Below are 6,710 nucleotides of genomic sequence, written 5' to 3'. Positions count from 1 at the left end.
ACATAACAACAACAACAACAACAACATATATTCCTTCCATCTTTTTTTAATACTTTCTGGATCATTCAAGATTTTCCCCATAGCATCTCTCGGTATTGCAACTAGAGCTTGAATTGGTTTTTCAGTTCTTTCAACTTGAAAAATGTTGAGCAAGATCTTCCTTTTTCATTCTCCAATTCCAGTTACTTGCACAGTCCATTGTAACACTTTGCTTTGCCTTCTCAAGCTGCCCTTTGAAATCTTCTGCTCATCTCTTTTTTTTTGTTGTTGTTGTTTTTTGTTTTTTGTTTTTTTTTTCTTCTGCTCATCTCTTACTTCTGTGTTTCTTCCTTTTGTTTTGGCTTCTCAATGTTCTTGTGAAACTTTCAGGCTCCCTTCTGTCATCCAATTTCATCTCCTCTCTTCCTCTGTCTTTGTAACAACCTTTTGTTCTTGTACTGAATTATTCCTCATACCTATTCTGGAGATGATTTTAAAACTCAGGCAGGACACAGTCAGGGTTCTGTTTTGGTTCTTATAGATTTGTTTTCATTTTCTTGAGCTTCAAGTTGAACTTGCACGTGAGTAATTGATGGTGTGTTCCACAGTCAGCACCTAGCCGGGTTTTGACTGCTGATATTTAGCTTTTCCAATGATTCTTGCCATAGATGTAATCAGTCTGATTCCTATGTGGTCCACAACATGAAGTCCATATGTAAAGATGTTTTCTGTGTTTTTAGAAAATGTGTTTGTGATGGATAAATCATTGAACACAAAGTTCAATTATTCTATGTCCAGCCTTATTTCTGTCACCAAGCTGTACTTTGTCACTACCATTTCTTATTCATTGATTCCAACTTTTGCATTCCAGTCACCAGTAATTATTCATGCATCTTGATTACACCGTCTTTGTGGATCATAACAAACTATGGCTGACACTGAGAAAAATGAGAATCTTAGAACACTTATTATGCTCATATGAAACCTATAACTACTCCAAGAAGCTGCTGACCAAACAGAGCACGGAGACAGTTCATGTTTAAAATCAGTAATGGTGTGCATCAAGGCTGTATCCTTTCTCCATTCCTATTCAATCTGTTTGCTGAACAAATCATTTGAGAAGTTGGACTCTCTGATGAAGAATGTGGCATCAGAAATGGAGTAATACTTATCAACAACTTCTGTTAAGCAGATGATACAACCTTGCTTGCTAAAAATGGGGAGGGATTGCATCTCAACATCAAGAAGATAAAATTATCCTCACCACTGGACTGATAGGAACATCATGACATATGGAGAAAAGATTGAAGTTATCGATGATTTCATCTTACTTTCATCAATACACTTGATACTGGTAGTGGGGAGATCAGGAGACATACTGCATTGGGCAAGACTGCAGTCAGGACCCTCTCCAAATTTCTAAGGAAGAATTCTATAAATTTGAAAAGTGCACCTCATTCAGGCCACAGTCTTTTCTATCACTTGCTATGCATCTGAGAACTAGATAATGAAAAACAGATGACAGAAGAAGAATTGATTCCTCTGAGCTGTGATGTTGGAGAAGGACACTGGATATCCTGTGGACTGTAAAAGGAACAAACAGATATGTCTCAGAAAGGGTACAGCTAGAATGCTCCTTGGAGGCAAAGATGACAAAGCTTTGTCTCAATTATTTTGGGCATGTTGCTCACAGAGGTTATTTCTTAGAAAGGGGCATCATGCTTGAAAAGGGGGAGGGTGAGAGAGAGAGAGAGAGAGAGAGAGAGGTGGATTGACACAGTGACTGCAGCAATGGGCTCAGATGTGTCAGAGAAGGTCAGGAAGGCACAGAATAGGACAGGGTCGCTGTGAATCATACTTGACAGCACTTCACAACAACAGCAATGGGTGGAGTAGAACGAGCCTGCACTGCCTTTCTGGAAGCGTACTTCCACAGCGTTCTTCCACAGAACAGATGCTGCGCTTGAACTGCCAACCTTTTGGTTATCAGCGCAAAGCTTAATATATGGTGCCAGTAGGGCTCCCTAGAGAAAGGAAACTGCATGGAAATGTGGGAGAGAGGAAATCATTCGGGGTGACTTAGGGTGTGATTATGGCAAGGTCAGGGGAGTGTATGTGGTCAGCTTAGGGTATTTTCCTTTAAGATGTTTGCGCACAGAGCTTCCTGGGAGAAGTGTGGGCTGAGCGAAGAGCCTCAGTGGGAGGGATTGACAAAGTGGCTCCAACAGTGGAGTCAGACAACATGGTAACATTGTCTGGCTGGGGTGGGACTGGCCACACTTCTTCTGTTGTGTATGTGTCAGTTCTGACTCGATGACATTTGGCAACCCCCACCATATGGGGCTGAAGGAGAGAAACTGGGAGAGTCCAGAGGCGGCAGCGCAGGCTGGGCAGTGAGTTCTGGCCCAGGGTACAGGATAGGGGAGGGAAGAGGAGAGACTGGGAAATAAGCAAACTGCAGCTGGAGTTAAGGGAGCTCTGGTGGCCTAATGGCAAGAAGCTGCGCTGCAGTCCCGAAGGCATGTGGTTCAAGGCCACCAGCTGCTCTGCGGGAGAAGCATGGACAGTCTCCTCCTGCGCAATTAACTGCCGTGCAAATGGCTGCTAGAGTTAAGGACAGATGGTTTAGGGGATTATAACCCTTGGTGTTCTCTGAGTGCTCTCCGCTGGCTAGGCACTTCCTGTCCACCACACCAAAGCTCCTCCATGGTGGATTTCATGTCGACTCCCAGTGACCCTGTAGGACACAGCAGAGCTGCCCCATAGGATTTCCTGGGCGGTAAATCTATATGGGAGCAGCCTGCCTCATTGTCCTCTCATGGTGTCCCTGGTGGGCTTGAACCGCTGACCTGTGGTTTAGCAGCACACCACTTAAGCCACTATACTACTGGCACACACATATACCTCCTCATGACTCCTCCTAGCAACCACCGGCTGAAACCTGTCACATGCATCTTCAACTAACCAGAATCCCTTCAGGTCCTGCCCTTCAAGAATAAGCTAAAAAAAAGAAAATAAAAAAAAGGAGGAAAAATATTCACGAGAGATCAGTCAGAAAATGTAGAGAAGCAAAAAGAAGAAAGCACAACTCACCTTGAACCCCAAGGTCCAGAGGGTTGAAGGCAGTTTGGTGCAAATATATCCAAACTTGCATCACTGGGGGTGCACAGCTGTTTGCTCACAGATGCATGTGTCTGAGCATGTGAGGTGAGCTTGCCAATAACTGGGTGTTTGTAGTTTTTTATTCATTGTTGCACATTTCCTTCCCACCACCCTTCTCTCTCCCCCAGCCACCCTGCAGTGCACCCCTTGTTCCAGATTGTTGTCACACGTACGGACTGGACGTTTGACATGCGTTTGAGTACACACCTGTATCTGAGTCTTTGGGTTGAAATCAGTGCCACTGTCGGCAAATGGTGGTAGATTTCTTCTTCATTTGTTGTCCGCTTGACCCGTTGTGCACGGAGAGGGGTAGATTAAGGCTTCCTTCTCCGCATGAAGGGAGCTCGGGTGGTGTGGTCTGTAGGGAGTAAATGCTGCTAACTCAAAGGCTCCGTCTCTCCAGTGGTTCAAATCCACCAGCAGCTCCAAAGAGAAAGATAGACAATCTTCCCCTGTGTGATCTACAGCCTGGAACTGCTGAGGGTGGGCTCTGTGTCAGTTCTGACTTGATGGCAGTAAGAGTGTCAGTGTTTCTGAACGTGTTCTGGTGGCATAGTGTGTAATGTGTCAGCTGCTAACTGGGATGTTGGTGGTTCGAATCCACCAGCTGCGCCAGGGGAGGAAGATGGGCAGTGTGCTGTAACGATTGGCAGCTGGGAAGCCCAATGGACATGCACTCTGAGTTGGAAGGGACTTGATGGTGGCAAGTTCAGTTTTTGCAGTGACTACAGAGTCAACTCTGACTTGTGACAACCTTGTGAACAACAAAGGGAAATCTGGCTCAGTCTTTGGTCACCCTCGTAATTGTCAGAGTATTCAAGTTCACCATAGTGGCATCACCAACTAGTGGCCTCCTGCTGCCTTGCCAACTCCCTGCCTCTCTAGACCCGATGTCCTCTCCAACAGTAGCTCCCTCTTGATGACATGACCAAGCTGTGTGAGCCGGAGGTTCTCAGGGGCTGAGTTCTGGACTTGTTCCTAGTCTGGCTTAGTCTAGAAGCTCTGCTGACACCAGTGACCCTGTATTTGAAATGCTGGTAGCACATCTTTCTACACCACAGATGCCACACGACCCAGCCCAGGCAGCGGATGGGGCCTCTCCTGTGTTATTAGATGCTGTAGGCTCAGCCCGAGACAACATGACCCCACCAGGTCCCCACCATGCTCACCGTCATGGCTGTATCTACACCCCGTATGCCAATTCATCGTGCCTACATGTCCTGCTGTATAGATGTGGATGCTGTGTTATTTGATGCACAAATTCCATCTTTATTTCTTTGTGGGATAGCTTTATAAAGGTTCACTTTCTCATAATTTAAAAAAATGTATTAATTTTTTTTTGTGTGTACCATCAAATTAGATCTGACTGGTACAGGAGGAGATTTTCTCATAATTTTTAATGTTTAATTTGTTTGTTGTTGTTGTGTGTCGTCAAGTCGCTTGTGACTCCTAACAATCCTGTGTATTACAGCTCTGAACCCTGCTCTATCCTGAGCCAACCTTATTGTCTCTGACACACCCATCCCCGTTACCCTAGTCTCTGAGTCAGTCTATCCCGAGTCTTCCTCTCTTGCACTGTCCCTCTACCCTCCCAAGCATGATATTCCTCTCTAAGGACTGGTCCCTCCTTGCAACATGCCAAAAGTATGTAAGACAGAGCTTCAGAATCCTTGTCCCCAAGGAGCAGCTGGGTTTCATCCTCTCAAGGAGCAGCTGGGTTTCATCCTCCCAAGGAGCAGCTGGGTTTCACCCTCTGCAGGATAAACCTGTTTGTTCTCTTAGCCATTCTTGGTATATTCAACACTCTTTTCCAGCACCACAGCTCAAAGGCATCAATTCTTCTATAATCCCTAGTCATTGTCTTTGTCCATCTTTCTGATGCATAGCAAGTGATTACAAAGACCATGACCTGGATCAGACATACCATAATTAGCAAAAAAGTATGGCTAACTCTGAGAAGAATGGAAATCCCAGAACATTTGATTGTGTTTATGTGAAACATATACTTGGACCAGGAGGCAACTGTCAGAACAGAGCAAGGAAACATTACATGGTTCAAAATTGGGAAGGGTATAGGGATGCATCATATGCAGAACAGATCACCCTGGAGGCTTATCAACAACTTGCATTATGCAGATGAGACAACCTGTTTCATTTAACTTTGTGTAAAAAAATCAAGGTCCACTTGTAAAAAGACCAAGGGTCACATGAGGACAGTCGTATCTGACCTTTATCAACTTTACAAAGGAGAACTGTCCCTACCAAACCAAACCAAACCAAACCAAACCAAACCAATTCCCATGAGGTCAGACATGTCCCCCTGCACCCCTTTCTACTCATCCCAATGTCAACCTTAATGCTTTACTGGGTCCAGAATCCATTTTGATAGCCCACAGAACACACAGAACCATATTGAGAAAGTCAAAAGGCGATATAATTCAGGTTAGTAGCAGAATATAGTCAGGACAGCTTCAGAGGTGTGCTCCAGGCACTTCAGCCTTGAGCCTCAAGGCTTTAGGCCAGTGTGACAAAACTCTACATACTGCCTATCACATCTTCACCACACCACTCTCCATCTCCAGTACACCAATAAACTTGGGCAAAGCCTCTCAATTCTGGCTCCATGGAGAATAGCAGTCCCCGATGCTGCTCTGCCTCATGTCTTATCTGGTTTTCTACTTTGGCCACTGCTGTAAGTCTAGCTGGTGCTACTGCTATAGGTCGAGTGGGCACAAGAATCTCTGATCCTGAAGAGCACCCACTGCATGCCTGCTTCTCCTTTGTTCGTGGTGAGAGTACCCAATTCTGCTGCTGGCTGGATCCACTCAATTTAATGTCGAGACTAGCCAATCCCCTTGTGGACAGGTGAGACTAGCCAATCCCCTTGTAGATAGGCTAACACACTCTATTAGCATATTTCCATTCACTCACTTGGCAAATAAGTTATTGGTTAGAGAAGAACAATAAGCCCCTAACACCACATCTTGGCAGATCATAAGATGAAAACCCCTTAATGGGCCGAGTTTGCTTGGTATGCCTTCTCCACCAAGAAAATGTTTAATGCACAGCATAGACATTTAAGAGTTTGATTCCGGCGAGCTCTAGTGGCCTAGTGGCAAGAAGCTGTACTGCAATCTTGGAGGTACACGGTTCGAATCCACCAGATGCTCTGCTGGAGAAGGAGGAACAATCTCCTCCTGTATCTGTCAGATCTGATTTGACGGTACACGCAAAAAATAATGAAATAAAATAAATTTAAAAAAAAGAGTTTGATTCCAAGGAACTCATGAAATATTACACAATATGGGTGACCTTGGTGGACATTATGCTGAGTGAAATATCTCAGTCACAAAAGGACAAATATTGCATAGTGCCACTGTTGTAAAATGGGACTGACATCGGGGTTGAGGGGAGACTAAGAAAGATGGGACAAAGTATACTGCATTGAAACAGATGTTGTTGTTGTTATGTGCCATCGAGTCGCTTGCGACTCATAGTGACCCTATGTACAACAGCCCTATACTCTGCTTTGTCCTGTGCCAATCACACTGTCTCTGACACTCCCATCC

Source organism: Elephantulus edwardii, unplaced genomic scaffold (genome assembly GCF_000299155.1).
Source record: "Elephantulus edwardii isolate Elephantulus edwardi_28Jun2011 unplaced genomic scaffold, EleEdw1.0 scaffold00086, whole genome shotgun sequence".
Taxonomy (NCBI): Eukaryota; Metazoa; Chordata; class Mammalia; order Macroscelidea; family Macroscelididae; genus Elephantulus; species Elephantulus edwardii.
Note: the sequence above shows the minus strand (reverse complement) of the source record.